We start from the raw sequence: 16,943 nt of genomic DNA on the forward strand, positions 1-16,943 counted from the left end.
GGTCCCTAAACGTCTGGGACCACTGCGAGGTGCACTCGATCCCCCCTAGACACGGGATGGGCGAGGAGTGGATACGAGAGAATATGGGGCGGAGGGCGTTTGGTGGATGCTAAAAAAATAGGGCGGTGCCCGAAGCCGGGATGGACAACGCCCAGGTCCAATCATCGGGGAAGCAAAGACCCTGGGGGCGGAGAAAAGATGAGGCTACCCAATGAGAGCAAGGCCGTGGGCTGCCCGCAAAAGCCTTGTGAATTCCTTGGTGCCCGGAGCACCTTGCGGCGGCCTTGCGTGCGGACGTTGAGGGCGGGAAAGCCGAGGCTTGGAGCTTTGCGAAGCCTGGCGAGCTCCCGGAGGACGCGGCGGCGTTAAAACGATGGAGATGTCGGAGAGACAGGGGAGCAGTACGTCTCCACACTCGGATAAGAGTGAGCCCTTTTCAAGAGGCCACCTAGTGACCTTCAACATTCGAAGTTGAACACAGAACCGAACACAGTAACCCGCCGCGTAGAGCGGCATGGAAGTCAAATGAACGCCTAGTCTCCGGCACGCGGTATTGGTGAGTGAGGAGTCTGATGGCGGGAAAAGAGCCGGACCAGAAACAGCCCCGGTGCACTTCAGGGAGGTCCTGAGGCGGTTGAAAAGGTCACACTGGTGCTTACTAGGTGACCTGGGTTCTCGTTTTATCTCCACCAGTTACTTGCCTGCTGTTGAGGATTTGCGTTGCTCTTGACTGGGCCCTTACACATTTTATAAACCTTTAAGTGCTCCCCAAATTTTAGTTATTTTAATTGCTTGCCCCTGTAGTCCTCACGGAAAAGAGGTGATCTAGAAAAAGAATTTTGAAAACTAAGCACATTCAGGAATTTTATCATTTGCAACTAGGAAAGCATTCATCTGTATCTTCAGGGTGCCTAACACAGCATCTATATTTAAGAGAAACTATGTAAATATTAGCTATCATCTAGTGTTTATGGTGGATTTTTTTTTTTTTTTAGATTTTATTTATTTATGTGACAGAGAGACAGCCAGCGACAGAGGGAACACAGCAGGGGAGTGGGAGAGGAAGAAGCAGGCTCCCAGCAGAGGAGCCTGATGTGGGGCTTGATCCCGGATCGCCGGGATCACGCCCTGAGCCGAAGGCAGACGCTTAACGACTGCGCTACCCAGGCGCCCCATATGGTAGATTTTATATAGTCTATTGCTCCCACTTATCAGAGACTTCAAAGTAGTTATTATTAGCCCCATTTGGAAGATGAGGAAACTAAGACTAAGAAATAGGACTTCTTTGAATAAGGTAGCCCAGTTGTAATTTAGTATCAGAGCCAGGAATCAGACTCAAGTAAGTCTCTGACTACAAGGCTTTCTCCATCATGAAACTCTTCCCCAAATTAACTGTTGAATTGAATTATCCCAGGAAATGACCCCATCCCTAAAAGAAGCATTTTATGTGGAATCCTTATAGTACAGTACTGGGAGTTGTCTAGAGGCTGGCTGTATCACAAACTCTTTTCTTTTAAATATATATATATATATGTTTAATTTTAAGTAATCTTTACACCCAGTGTGGGGCTCGAACTTACAACCCTGAGATCAAGATTTGCACACTTTACCATCACTTTGGGGGATTAAAATGAGCATCAAGGGTAACTGTGGAAGAATAAATATCAAAACCATACTCTGGTGTGTTTTGTGGAAAAGCGGTTCTCCTTTGTTTTGGTTAGGGTTGGAGGGTGACCTTTCTTTTGTTTTTGTTTGTTTTTCCCTCTGGCAGTCATTCACTATCTGCCCTCTCTCTCCTAGTGGGACTCTCTAATTCAGGAACTCTAGCTTGCCCTCAGCTCCCTCCTGAATGGCTTTGCCCATGACTTTAAGAAAGTTCTGGTAGGGGCGCCTGGATGGCTCAGTTAAGCGTCTGCCTTCAGCTCAGGTCATGATCCCAGGGTCCTGGGATGGAGCTGAGCACCAGCTTCCTGCTCAGCAGGGTGTCTGCTTCTACCCCTCCCTTTGCTCCTCCCCTTGCTTGTGCCCTCCCCCCAATAAATAAATTAAACACATTTTTTTAAAGAGAGTTCTGGCAGTATAAATTCAAGTCAGCATCAGTTTTTCCAAATATAATAAAGCTAATCTTATCCTTTTTCACAGGAATGTAATTTCTCTGAAGCTTTTTTTTTTTTTTTTAAAGATTTTATTTATTTATTCGACAGAGATAGAGACAGCCAGAGAGAGGGGACACAAGCAGGGGGAGTGGGAGAGGAAGAAGCAGGCTCATAGCTGAAGAGCCTGATGTGGGGCTCGATCCCATAACGCCGGGATCACGCCCTGAGCCGAAGGCAGATGCTTAACCGCTGTGCCACCCAGGCGCCCCTTCTCTGAAGCTTTTTAAGCTGTCGAGAGAGATACCATATGTTAGGGATTTCTAACCATTACCTAGAAGTCATTTGCTTCCTTTTATTTTCTACTCTGCGTAGTCAGTAATAAGGTCCTCAATCTTCTTCCCAGTTCTCTCTGATTAGAGGAACCCGCCGGTGGGGCGCCTGGGTGGCAGAGCGGATCCCGTAAGCGTCTGCCTTGGGCTCAGGGCGTGATCCCGGCGATCGAGCCCCACATCAGGCTCCTCCGCTATGAGCCTGCTTCTTCCTCTCCCACTCCCCCTGCTTTTGTTCCCTCTCTCGCTGGCTGTCTCTATCTCTGTCAAATAAATAAATAAAATCTTAAAAAAAAAAAAAAAAAAAAAGAACAAGTTTGTCATCCCAGGTAGTTAAAGCTTGGCGTTGTCAGATCCTTTTTTGTTTCAGATTTGAAAAAGACCCATCTAGTTAAATCTGTGCGAAAAGTATTAGCCAGCTGTGACATGGCCAGCAAGAAATGAGGCTTTTCATAATGTGAAAGAAATCCTCTGTCATGTCTAATAGTAGGTTTATAGGTCAGTCCCTGGTTGTGCCAGAGTTTTGTGGTGTATGGGGGAGGATTGGTCTTAATGATTTTGAACCTTAAATCAGAAAAGCTAAATCCTCTGTGGTACAAAATTGGAAACTTGATGTTTGTGTTTGGGGAATGTTTATTTGTTATGATTTAGAGATTCTCATTTGTTCTCTTTAGATTGTATCAATGATGTTAATTAGTGCAAGTGAAAGATTTCACGTAAGGTTTTTTTTTTTTTTTTTTTAGGTTTTTAAGATTTTATTTATTTGACAGAGAGAGACAGAGAAAGCACAGCAGGGGGAGCAGCAGGCAGAGGGAGAGGGAAAAGCAGGCTTGCTGCTGAGCAGGGAGCCCGACAGGGGTGGGCGTGGGGGTGGGGTCAATCCCAGGACCCTGAGATCATGACCGGAGCCAAAGGCAGATGCTAAACCGACTGAGCCACCCGGGTGCCCCAGTTTTTTTTTTTTCTTTTTCTGTTTTTCTCATAAATCCTTGTTCTGCTAATATTATTACTGGTGCACATGCCTTCCTACTTTAGTTTTTCCATTTACAAAAGATAATCTTGTATTTTACTGGTTAAAATATAAGTCCCGGGGGCTCTGACATAGTCATCTTCCATTCATTCAGTGAATATGTGTTAATTGGCCTATCGTGCGCCAGGCGTAGAGCTAGGTAATGTAGAAATTAAGCAAAACCAAACAAAACCAATTTCTGACTATTGGAAGAAATGAGAAAGCAGTGTTTGGGGTGCCTGGGTGGCTCAGTCAGTTGGGCGTCTGACTCGACTTCAGATCGGGTCGTGATCTCAGGGCTGTGGGATCAAGCCCTGGGCTCAGGGCGGAATCTGCTTGTCCCTCTCCCTCTGGTCCTCCCCCCACCCCCCATCACATGCTCGCTCATTCTCCAATCAATCAATCAATCAATCAATCAATAAAATCTTAAAAAAAAAAAAAAAGAGAGAAGCAGTGTTTAAAATTCCCAGTGAGGGTGCCTGGGTGGCTCAGTTGGTTAAGTATCTGCCTTTGGCTCAGGTCATGATCTCAGGGTCATGGGATCGAGTCCCGCATCAGGCTCCCTGCTCAGTGGGGAGCCTCCTTCTCCCTCCCTCTGCCTGCTGCTCCCCCAGCTGTGCTCTCTCACTCTCTGTCAAATAAATAAATAAAATTTAAATAAAATAAAATAAAATTCCCAGTGAAAAATGCTGAGATGCAGAGAGATGCAGAAGGAAGTATAAAGAAGGGGCACCATCCAGGATCAGGGTAAAGGGTAGCTGAGATAAAGGCAAAGGGACCTCAAGAAATGTTGGATGATGGGAGCCAACTCTTAAAGAATGAGAAGTGTTTGCTGGAGATGAGGAGAAAGGTGTTCCAGACAGAGCTCTGCAGTAACAAACATCCATGAGAGGAACATTTGAGGGGCTCTGGATCAGTTGGTTAGAGTGAAAGTTTGGTTGGGTGTGAGGATATATGGATCAGTGGAGCAGAGCATATAGGTGGGGGCCTTGTTATAGAGTATTTTATTTATTTTTTTGAGTAGGCTCCATGCCCATTATGGGCCTTGAAGGGTCTCGTGCTCTACCAACTGAGCCAGCCAGGAACCCCTGCATTACAAGGAGTTTTGAACACTATGGTTAAATTGTTTTCATCCTAAAGGCAACTCCTAGTCAGTCTTCTTTCTAATCTCTACTTCACTTGAGCTCACCACCTCATTGCTTCACAAAGAAGCCCTCAGTTTCCTGCCATTACGTTTATAGCCCATATCTATTCCTCCAGATACTACTGAAGAGGAAATCCTCCCACTACTCTCGGGTTACTCTCTCCACTTAGGTTTGCTGTATTTTTCAACTTCTTTCTCTGTAATGAATCCATCTTTCACTGTTTAATTGTTCCTTCGAGTCTTTGCCATCTTAAGAAGTAATCACTAAGTATATTTTGACTCTGTGTTTAATTAAATAAAAATCGATTTCAGTTAAGCAGCTTTATGCAACTCAGATTTTCCATCAGTATTGCTTTTTTCTTTTGTAAAAAATTGAGATAAATTGATATATTTTATCTCTTACCTGTATTCCTTCCACCAAGTTTTTTGAAAAAGTCGTTACACTTACCACTCCTTTTCTCATTCTGTCCTTGACAGTGGTAAACCTAAGTGTTGCTTTGGGTTCGTGGGCTTTAAGGGACACCCTGGAGTTGAAAGTTTAAATGGTATTAATCAAGGCCACTAAATATGTTAATACATTTAAAAATTGCTAAGTCATTATTAGTAAGCACATGTATTTGAACAGGATTTAGATTCTGGCTAGACTAACACTCTGGTGCTGGTGCACATGTTTTAACTTGATGTTAGACCTTCATGGAGTAAATGAAATTTCATATAAATTCAGATGTATCTATGCTCTATCCCAGTGTGTGTTTCGAATTCCTGTTTGGGTTAATAATTACAGAACTAAATTTTATAGGACTGAAAAAATATACACATGAGCATGTAAAAAAATCACAATATATCACCACACTGGTCAAATTTACAATGCCTAATACACATTAATACACATTATTACACATTATTTTCTCAAATAATCCCTCCTGTAAATTGGTTTCTTTGATGGCCATAAGAATAGATTATAGCAAGTCTGAATCATTATAATATGCTAAGAGAATGTAGATTTTGCCAGGGTCCCTAAAAAAAGATTAAAAAAAAAACTCTTAATAGTCGAAGGCTAATTTGAAAGAATATGAAATAGCAAAAAGAAAAAACCTTTTGTGGGTGGTTGTGGTTGGTAACATTTTAATACTTGTTTTTTTAACCTAAAGAACATGAAAGATGATGTGTTACCACAACAGTTGTGTTACCATACAGTAAACAAAACCGTTCTCTAAAAAACTAAGTAAAATTAATTTTAACTGCTTTTACCTACTTAACACTCCATAAACCATAATTTCTCAGGATTTTATGTAATTTGAAAAATTTTACATCATCCACTTTTGCCTGTCCATTTGCTAAAAGCTGTTGTTATAAGTCTCTTATTTTGGGAATCTTTTAGAGAAAGAATTTTATTATATTTTTTTCTTTTTCAAGTTTTATTTAAATTCCAGTTAGTTAACATACAGTGTGATATTAGTTTCAGGTGTAGAGTTTAGTGACTCATCACTTAAAACATCCAGTGCTCCTCTCAACAAGTGCGCTCCTTAAACTCCATCACCTATTTAACCCATCCCGCTGCCTACCTTCCCTAGATAAAACAATTTTAGATTATCAGGTAATTTGTTATAGTAACTACCACTTAGGTAAGAGATTTTCAAGGGTAAGTATATTGACTCGCTTAATTGTATTTATTATTCCAGTTTAGTTCAATTTAATTTAGATGAAAAATCACAGAAAAAGTACAGAAGGTGCCAAATTTATGGTGTATGAAAATGATTATTAATATAATTGCTCTTTTGTGAGGATTATTAAACACAAATTGGAAAAAAGTAATACATATACATTTTTCTGTTCATAGTTACTGACAATAGTGGTACTTGATTTAAAATTGTTCTTAAGTATTTTTGTTTTGCATAATTCTCATGTATTTATAGCAGAATTAAAATGATTTAAAAACTAGGAAACTATAGGAGCACAATGTTTAAGAGAATTTTTATTATTGAGCATAGAAGCTCAAGCAGGGGGAAAATATAGATCGTAAAACTTAGCAATTAAAATTCATTGCTGGGACTCTGCTACAATTTTATTTACTCATCTGAGTTTTGGTTCAAAATATAGAAGGTACAAAAGGGCATATAGTGAAGTTATCCTCCTCTCTGTTCCTAACTACCCACTTTACCCAGAAGCAACTATTGTTATCGGTTGTCTGTATGTCTTTCCTCTATATATTTTATCCATATCTAAGTGATTATATTCTTTTTCTTCTTTTACACAAATGGTAGCATCCTATAAACATTGTTTTATATTTTCCCTTAAATTTTTTTTTTACTAGGGGCGCCTGGGTGGCACAGCGGTTGAGCGTCTGCCTTCGGCTCAGGGCGTGATCCCGGCGTTGTGGGATCGAGCCCCACATCAGGCTCCTCTGCTATGAGCCTGCTTCTTCCTCTCCCACTCCCCCTGCTTGTGTTCCCTCTCTGACTGGCTGTCTTTATCTCTGTCGAATAAATAAATAAAATCTTAAAAAAAAAAAAAATTTTTTTTTTACTATACATCTTGGAGAACCTTCCAAATCACTATATAATGTTCTTTTATGGCTATGTAGTATTCGATTATCTGGGTGTATTATTATTATTTTAAAATCCCCTATTGGTGAATATTTGTGTCATTTTCCATCTGTTGTTATTATGAGTGACCATATTTCCTGGTTTGCTTGGGACAGTCTCAGCTATGCCAGTTGGCATAGCTTAAATATTAATAGTACCTTTTTTTTTTCTCTTATAAAAGTGTCCCAGTTTGGGGGCTCCTGGTGGCTTAGTTGGTTAGGCATGTGCCTTCAGCTCGGGTTATGGTCCCAGGGTCCTGGGATCAAGCCCCACGTCGGGCTCTCTGCTCAGCGGGGAGCTGCTTCTCCCCTCTCTTTCTGCCTGCCTCTCTGCCTGCTTGTACGCTCTCTGTCAAATAAAATCTTTAAAAAAGTGTCCCAGTTTGGACAATATGTTTATGGTCACTCTAGGTATTACAGTGCTGCAGTGAGTAATACTAAATATCTTATCATTTTGCAGGTTTGCAAATATAACTGTAGGATAAATTCCTAGAATTAGAATTGCTGAGTCAAAAGGTGTATACATTTGTAATTTTGATGTTGCCAAATTGCTTCCATATTGGTCAAACCATTTTATAATCTCACCAGCCCTGTAGGAGAGTGCTTGTTTTTCTGCACTCATCTCAGGTGATTATCACTTTTTTTAATGTTTCCCATTTCAATAGGTATAAGATCATTTCTAAGTGTTTGTTTTTATTTTAACTTTTTATAATTATGAGGTTGAACATCTTCTTGTAAGTTTAAGAATTATTTATTTTTTAATGAATTATTCAAAAACTTTCCCATTTTCTGTTGGGTATTAGAATTTTTATATTGAGGGGCGCCTGGGTGGCACAGCGGTTGGGCGTCTGCCTTCGGCTCAGGGCGTGATTCCGGCGTTGTGGGATCGAGCCCCACATCAGGCTCTTCCACTATGAGCCTGCTTCTTCCTCTCCCACTCCCCCTGCTTGTGTTCCCTCTCTCGCTGGCTGTCTCTATCTCTGTCACATAAAAAAAAAAAAAAATCTTTAAAAAAAAAAAAAAAAAAAAAAAAAAAAAAGAATTTTTATATTGATTTATAGGAACTCCTAACATATTTTGGAAATTAGCCTTGTATAAGATGAGTTGCATACATTTCCTCTCCTCATCCTGGTTTATCATTTTTGACTTTTGGTCTTCCTTTTGTGGTTTTTACCATGTAGGAATTTTTTTATCTTTTTTTTTTACTTTTTTCAAAAAAATATTTATTTATTTAAATAATCTCTACACCCAACATGGGGCTTGAACTCACGACCCCAAGATGAAGAGTCACACACTCTTCTGACTGAGCCAGACAGGTGCCCCGCATGTTGTATTTTTATATAACCCACTAATGATTTCCCAACTCTAACATAGCATAAAATACAGTAAAAAAAATGTGTGGTGAAAAAACAAATAAGAGACGAGGACACTCAGTAAATATAGATTACTCTAACTATGGGACAATTATATTTTATTTATTTAAGTAATCTCTACAAATGTGGGGCTAGAACTCACAACCCCAAGATCAAGAGTTGCATGTTAAAAAAAAAAAAAAAGAGTTGCAAGCTTTCCCAACTGAGCCAGCCAGGTGCCCTAAACTATGGGGAAAATGAAAAGAACAAGAATAGCTTAGGGCACCTGGGTGGCTCAGTCTGTTAAGCTTCTGACTTTGGCTCAGGTAAATGATCCCAGGGTCTTGGGATTGAGCCCCACGTTGGGCTCCTCTTTTGGAAGGGAGTCTGCTTGTCCCTTTCCCTCTCCCTTTGCCCCTCCCCATGCTCGTGCTCTCTCTGTCTCTCTCTTTCTCTCAAATAAACAAAATCTTAAAAAATAGCTAGAGGAGAACCTAGTTTTCAGGGAGGGGGCTTTTGTTTGTTACTTGTATGTGTTTTTTATCTTAAAAAAAATAATCATCAGTATGCTGGGGAAGGTAGCCAGTAAGATAAAAAGGTTGAAGATAGATGAATACTACATGCTAAGAATATAGGGAGAAATAGGTAGAGGACTTGAGAATGGTAAATATTTAGAATAACTATTGTGGAGACTAAGAAAAAACTCTAACTAGAGTCTTGAAGGAGTGTTGGAAAATGGTTAAGAGCCTGCTGCAATTAGAAGTTTTGTAGTTTAAACATTTATACAGAAAATAAATACAAATAGTTTTATGTGGGAGTATTATGAAACAAAGAACAGATAATCCCAATTTTACGCACTTTGTTCCAAGAAATTAGAAAAAAAGGAAAACTTCACAACTTGTTTTGTTAAAATAGCATAACTGTGTTATTCCCTCTGCCCCCGTGTGGGGTTAGAATTGATGACCCCGAGATCAGAAGTTGCGTGTTCTACCAAGTGAGCCAGCCAGGCACCCTTAAATTAGTATCACTTTAAAACCAAAAGCACACAAGGACAGTATGAGAAAAATAACAAAGACATAAATGTAAAAGTCATAAAACATATATTTATGACCAAGTAGAATATATCTGAAGGATGCTAGAGTGGTTTAACATTGGAAAATATGCATAATTAACCACATCAACATATTAAAAGAGAAAACCTATTCGATCCTCCTGGTCATTGCAGGAAAATGTATCTGATAAAATTAAATGCCTGTTCATCTCCAAAGCTCTCAGCAAACTAGGCAAGAAAAGGAACATCATGATAAACCTGATAAAGAGTTTATCGGGGGTTCCCTGGCTGGCTTAGTCTGTAGAGCATGGGACTGTTGATATTGCATTGTGAGTTCAAGCCCCGCCTTGGGCGTAGAGCTTACTTCAAAAAATAAGTTTATCGGGGAACAGGGCCAATATCACAATTTCTGTTAACTGTTTTATTGGATGTTGGACATCTTATTGTCCAATAAGAAAAAGAAATAAATGGTGTAAGGATTATAAGAAACAAAAATTGTCATTCACAAATGGTATTCATTAGGAAAATCCAAGTGAATCTACAGGTAAATTGTTGGGGCTAAAAAGAGAATTCAGGGGCACCTGGCTGGCTCAGTCTGTGGAGCATGTGACTCTTGATCCTGGGGTTGTGAGTTTGAGCCCCACACTGGGTGTAGAGATTACTTAAAAATAAACTCTTTTTAAAAAAAATGTTTATTTATTTGACAGACAGCGAGAGAGGGAACACAAGTAGAGCGAGTGGGAGAGGGAGAAGCAGGCTTCCTGCCAAGCAGGGAGCCTGATGCGGGGCTTGATGTGGGGCTCGTGGGATCTTGACCTGAGCTGAAGGCAAATGCTTAATGACTGAGCCACCCAGGCACGCCCCCCCTTTATTTAGTTATTTTTTTAAAGATTTTACTTATGTATTTGAGAGAGAGAGAAGGAGCAGGGGTAGAGGCAGAGGGAGAAGGAGAAGCAGACTTCCCACTGAGCAGGGAGCCCAACATGGGGCTGGATCCTGGGACTCTCCTGGATCATGGCCTGAGCCAAAGGCAGACACTTAACCAACTGAGTCACCCCAAAAATAAAAAAAAAAAAAGAGAGAGAGAGACACTTCAAGAAGATTGCTAGATAAAAGATCAGTATCCAAAATTTAGTAGTGTTCCTATGCTGAATAATTATGCCTGTTTTAAAAAAAAAAACTACATTTATGATAGCATTAAAAACTGAAAAGTGCATATGAATAAACCTAATACAGGGCATATAAGAATTTTATAGAGAAATTATTAACTGGAAAGGTATACCATATATTGCAAACTCTAGTCTGGCTACCCTGATCCCTGACTCCTGATATTCATGCCTTTGTGTAGCCGCTCCTCTTGAGTATAAATGGGACCTGCGATTTCCTGCTCGCAAATAGAATATGGCAGAGGCGACTGTGCCTTGTTGGCTATAAAGAAGCAAGCAACGATGTTGTGGTTGTGAGCTGCCCTCAGGAGAGGACCTCATGGCAAGGAACTGAAGGCATCTCCCAGCCAACATTCAGTAAGAAAGGAAGGCCCTCAGATTAACAGCCTGCAAGGAACTGAATGCTGCCAAAAATCAAGTCACAGAAGTGGATCCTTCCCAACTTGTGCCTCATGTGAGAGCTGAGCCTTGGACAGCACTTTGACTGCAGCCCAGCAAAGCCACATCCAGACACCTGACCCATAGAAACTGAGAGATAATAAATATGTGTTGTTTTGCACCCCTAAGTTTGCAGTAATATTGTTATATAGCAATAGATAACTGATAAACCACGTTCAGTGGAGGAAAATATTCAGCATCAAAAAGGTGGAAACTGTCTCCAGAGTAATAAATTTAAACAATTCCAGTCAAAATCTCAACAGGGTTTTGCAAAGAATTGGTAAGAAACCTAAAAAAAAATTTTTTTGAAACCTAAAATTTTTATGGAGGACAAAACAGCTAAGAGAAGCCAAGATAATTTTGAAAAAGGATGATGGAGTTGGACTTCTTTATGGGATATCAAAACTTTTTTTTAATTGATTTTATTTATTTATTTATTTACTTGACAGAGAGAGAGAGAGCACGAGCGCACAAGCAGGGGGAATGGCAGGCAGAGGCGAGGGAGAAGCAGGCTTCCTGATGAGTAGGAAGTCTGACGTGGGACTGGATCCCAGGCCCCTGGGATCATGACCTGAGCTGAAGGCAGACCCTTAACCAACTGAACCACCAGGTGCCCCAAAACTTTAAAAAAATTTTTTTGAGAGAGAGCGGGTGTGGGGGCCATGTGGAGTGTAAGCAGGAGGAGGGCAGAGGGAGAGGAGAGAATCTTAAGCAGGCTCCACGCTCAGCATGTAGCCCAACATGGGGCTTGATCTCATGACCCTGAGATTTCTACCTGAGTCAAAATCAAGAGGTGGACCCTTAAATCAACTGAGCCACCCAGGCACCCCTCAAAACTTTTTATAAAACTGTGTGGTAAAGCTGTGATTAACTTTTTAAGAAACTGCCAAATAGTTTTTCAAAGTGGCTGTACCATTTTACTTTTTCCACCAGCAATGTATGAGGGTTCTAGTTTCTCTCCATTCTCATCAACATTTGCTATTGTCTTTTTTTTTTTTAAGGTTTTATTTATTTATTTGACACACACAGTAGAAGCAGGGAAATCAGCAGGCAGAGGGAAAGGAAGGAACAGACTCCCTGCTGAGCAGGGAGCCCAGTGCTGGGGGGTGGGGAGCCTCAGGGCTTGATCCGAGGGTCCTGGGATCATGACCTAAGCCGAAGGCAGATGCTTAACCATCTGAGCCAGCCTGCTATTGTCTTTTTTATTATAGCTATTCAAGTAAGTATCTTACTGTGGTTTTAATTTGCATTTCCCTATTGTCTAATGATTCTGAGTGCCTTTTCATGTGCCTCTTAGTTATTTGGATGTGAAATGTCTCTTTAAGTGTTTGCCCATTTTTTAATTTGGTTATTGTTTTAGTATTGAGTTGTAAGGATTCTTTATGTATTATAGATTAAGGTCTTTTATCAGATACGTCATCTGTAATGTTTTCTTGCAGCCAGTGACCTGTTTTTTCATTTTCTTTGCAGTATCCTGTTGAAGTCAAAAGTTTTATTTTTATTTATTTTAAAAGATTTTATTTATTTATTTGTCAGAGAGAGAGAGAGCGAGCATGCACAACCAGGGGGAGCAGCAGGCAGAGGGAGAAGCAGGCTCCCTGTTGAGCAAGGACCCTGATGTGGGACTCCATTCCAGGACCTTGGGATCGTGACCTGAGCCTAAGGCAGACGCTTCACCGACTGAGCCGCCCAGCCGCCCTGAAAATCCTAAGTTTTAAATTTTAATCAAATCTATTTTATCATATTTTTCTTTTATGCTCATGTTTTTGGTGGTGTGTCTAAGAACTCTGCTAGCCCAGAGTCATGAAGATTTTCTCCTATGTTTTCTTATAGAAGACTACAGTTTTAGTTTTTACATTTAACTCTGTGATCAATTTTGAGTTAATTTTTGCGTATGGTTTGAGGTAAGGGACTAAGTTTTGTTTTTTTGGTGTTTTTTACATGTGGATGTCCAATTATCCCAGCATTGTTTGTGGAAAATTGTTTCCTCATTGAATTGTCTCGGCTTCTTTGTTGAAATTAATTGACCATAAATATAAGGGTTTCTTTCTGGTCTCAATTCTATTCTGTTGACCGACATTCCTGTCTTTACAGCAATACCATATTCTCTTGTTTGCTTTAGCTTTTAGTAAGGTTTTATATCAATTAGTGTAAATCTTTCAACTTTTTTCATTCTTTTTTCTTTTGCAGCTTTTTTTCTTTTCAAAATAGTTTTGGTTCTCCTAGGTACTTTTTTTTTTTTCGATTTTATTTATTTATTTGACAGAGAGAGAGATAGCCAGCGAGAAAGAACACAAGCAGGGGGAGTGGGAGAGGAAGAAGCAGGCTCCCAGCAGAGGAGCCTGGTGTGGGGCTCCATCCCAGAATGCTGGGATCACGCCCTGAGCCGAAGGCAGACGCTTAACCACTGCGCCATCCAGGCTCCCCTTCCTAGGTACTTTTCGTTTCTATCAGCTTGTCAACCTCTATAGAGAACCCAGCTAAGATTTTGATATGAATTGCATCGAAACTGCATATATATTGATGTGGGGAAAATGACCATTTTAACAATTACTCCTTTAATTTCTCTTGATCTTTTATAATTTTCAGTGTATAAATCTTACATTTGCTTTGTTAAATTTATTTCTAAATATTTAATTCCTTTTGATGCTATTGTGAATGGAATTGTTTTCTTAATTTCATTTCAGTCTGTTTATTGCCAGTGAATAGACATAAAGTTGATTTTTGTATATTGATCTTGTACCCCATGACCTTGCTGGACTCATTTATTCTAACAGTATTATTATGGGTTCCTTAGGATTTTCTACATGGACAGTTATGTTGTTTATGAATAAAGACAGTTTTACTACCTTTTTTTAAAAAAAGATTATTTATTTGAGGGAGCCTGGGTGGCTCAGTCAGTTAAGCATCTGCCTTCTGCTCGGATCATGATCTCCAGGTCCTGGGATAGAGTCCCAGCTTCCACTCCCTGCTCAGCGGGAGGTCTGCTCCCTCTGCCCCTCACCCCCCACTTGTGCATTCATGCACGCTCTCTCAAAAAGAAATAAAATTTGAAAATCTTTTTTAAAAAGATTATTTATTTGAGAGAGAGTGTGTGTGCACACGGGGCTGGTTGTGTGTGGGGGGGCAGAGGGAAATAGAATCTCAAGCAGCCTCCCCACTGAGCACTGAGTGAAGAGCCCATCATGGGGCTGGATCCCAGCATCCTGAGATCATGACCTGAGCCAAAATCAAGAGTTGGCTGCTCAACCAGCTGAGCTTCCCAGGTGCCCTAACACAGTTTTACTTCTTCCTTTCCAATCTGGATGTCTTTAAGCTATTTGGTTTTGATGTTGTTTGCTTTTCTTTAGTGCCTTGTGTAGAAGTTCTAACATAATGTTGAATAGGAATTATGAGAGCAGGCACCCTTGCTTCGTTTTTGACCTTGGGAGGAATGAATTCAGTCTTGCAGCAGTAAGTATTATGTTAGCTGTAGGGTTTTTATAACTGTTCCTTATCTATCAAATTGAGGAAGTTCCCTTTTATTATTAGTTGAGAGACATTATCATGAATAGATAATCAAAGATTTTGCCAAATGTTTTCTACATCTAAGATAATCCATGAATTTTGTCCTTTATTTATATGCCATATCATTACTTGATTTTTGGATGTTTAACCAGCCTTGCATTCCTGGAATAAATAGCAGTTGGTCATGGTGTTATAAGCCCTTTTATATATGTTTTGGAGTTCAGTTTACTAATATTTTGTTAAGGTTACTTACATCTGTATCCATAAAGGATATTTGTATATAGTTGGGTTTTTTTCCTTATGATACCCAATCATTTTTCAACCTGATGGTCTTAGTAAACCTTTTTTTTTTTTTTCCTCAAGTAATCTCTACACCAAACGTGGGGCTCAAACTAATGACCCTGAGATTAAGAGTCAGATGCTTTTCCAGCTGAGCCAGCCAGGCACTCCTGGTTTCAGTAATCTTTGAAAATCATTGCCTAGATTCACTAGGGGTTGCAAAGTGGTGCTCTCCTGTCATTCCTTATTTCTTTATTGTTTTGAATTCTGTAAAGAAGGACTTTGCTTCTACAACTAGGGATAATGGTTCAAATGGAAAAGATAGGCTATATATTTGATTTGTTTCTCTTTACTTGCTAATTTTCAGAATAAGTTGATTCCATAATATCCTCTAAAAGTGCTCAGTTAGACTTTTAAAAACTTATTATGAATTTATGAATTTTAATAATTTCGATGTGTTTACATTGTCAATTTTTTAAAATTTATTTTATTTTAATGCTCAGGTTGTCTTACTTTAGACACTGAAAGTTCCCTGAAGTTGACTCTTGAATCTTTAGACACAATCCTAGTAGTTTGTGGGTTATTTTTGATGGTTGACATTCTTTTATTTAAAATATAAACACTTCACACTTGTTACAATAGGAAAATAAATGTTTCCTTAATGAACGATTAAATGAAAACTCTCCTAGGACCATATAAGTTTTTTTTTTTAAGTTTTATTTATTTAAGTAATTTCTACACCCTTTGTGAGGCTCAAACTTACAACTCCTGAGATCATGAGTCCCATACTCTTCCAACTGAGCCAGCCAGGTGACCCCTTATAGGATTTTTAATGTTTCTAGGTTTGATGCATATCTTAGAAGTTAGGACATTAACTTGTTGGAATCATTAGGGTATGACTGAAAATGAGAGAGTAATTAAAAATTTTTTTTAAGATTTTATTTTTAAATTTTTGGTCAAGCTCTTGGATTTTTACCAGTGTAGTAGATGAGAAATTGTATCTCTGTGTAGTTTTAATTTTAGCATATTTTAAAAAATAATTTAAAAAAAATCTTCATTAAACTTTTAACTATCATCAATTGGCAGTAACAAACATTTATTTTTGGGATGCCTGTGTGGCTCAGGCTGTTAAGCATATGCCTTTGGCTTGGGTCATGATCCTGGGATCATGTCCTGCAGTCCTGCATCAGGCTCTTTGCTCAGTGGGGAGCCTGCTTCTTTCTCCCTCTGCCTGCTGCTCCCCCTACTTGTGCTCTCTCTCTTTCTCTGTGTCTCTGACAAAGAAATAAATAAAATCTTAAAAAACAAACAACAGACATTTATTTTTATTTTTAAAATTTATTTTTATTTCTAATTTTTAAAAATTCACTCATTTTAAGAGTACAATTTAATGACTTTTTGTAGATTTACAAAGTTATGCAGCCATCACAACAATCTAATATTTTTTTAAAGTAATTTCTATGCCAGTCGTGAGGCTCAAACTCTTGACCTTGAGATCAAGAGTTGCATGCTCTTAACTGACTGAGCCAGCCAGGCACCCCAATCATTTCTTTTTGAAATTTATTTATTATTTTTAGAGAGAGCACATGTGTGGTGGGGAGAGGGGCAGAGGGAAGGTTTTAAAAGATTGAGATTTCGGAGTGCCTGGCTGACTCAGTAGGACATGTGACTTTTTTGATCTTGGGGTTGGAAGTTTGAGCCCCACGTTGGGTGTAGAGATTACTTAAAAATAAAATCTTTAGGGGCGCCTGGGTGGCAGTGGTTAAGCGTCTGCCTTCGGCTCAGGGCGTGATCCCGGCGTTCTGGGATCGAGCCCCACGTCAGGCTATGAGCCTGCTTCTTCCTCTCCCACTCCCCCTGCTTGTGTTCTCTCTCTCGCTGGCTGTCTCTATCTCTGTCAAATACATAAATAAAATCTTTTAAAAAAAATAAAAATAAAAATAAAATCTTTAGGGGCGCCTGGGTGGCACAGTGGTTAAGCGTCTGCC

At 39.6% G+C, this 16,943-nt stretch overlaps 1 protein-coding gene across 1 annotated transcript in view; it reads left to right on the forward strand.

Moving 5' to 3' along the window:
- The first annotated feature begins 291 nt into the window (after positions 1–291).
- The window catches only part of RBMS2 (RNA binding motif single stranded interacting protein 2), a 78,961-nt gene continuing 62,309 nt past the window's right edge, over positions 292–16,943 (forward strand). Inside the window, exon 1 of the mRNA XM_034643968.1 lies at positions 292–556. The gene's annotated coding sequence lies outside the window, so the exon portion shown is untranslated. The remainder of the gene's footprint in view (positions 557–16,943) is intronic.

Source organism: Ailuropoda melanoleuca, chromosome 15 (assembly GCF_002007445.2).
Source record: "Ailuropoda melanoleuca isolate Jingjing chromosome 15, ASM200744v2, whole genome shotgun sequence".
NCBI lineage: Eukaryota > Metazoa > Chordata > Mammalia > Carnivora > Ursidae > Ailuropoda > Ailuropoda melanoleuca.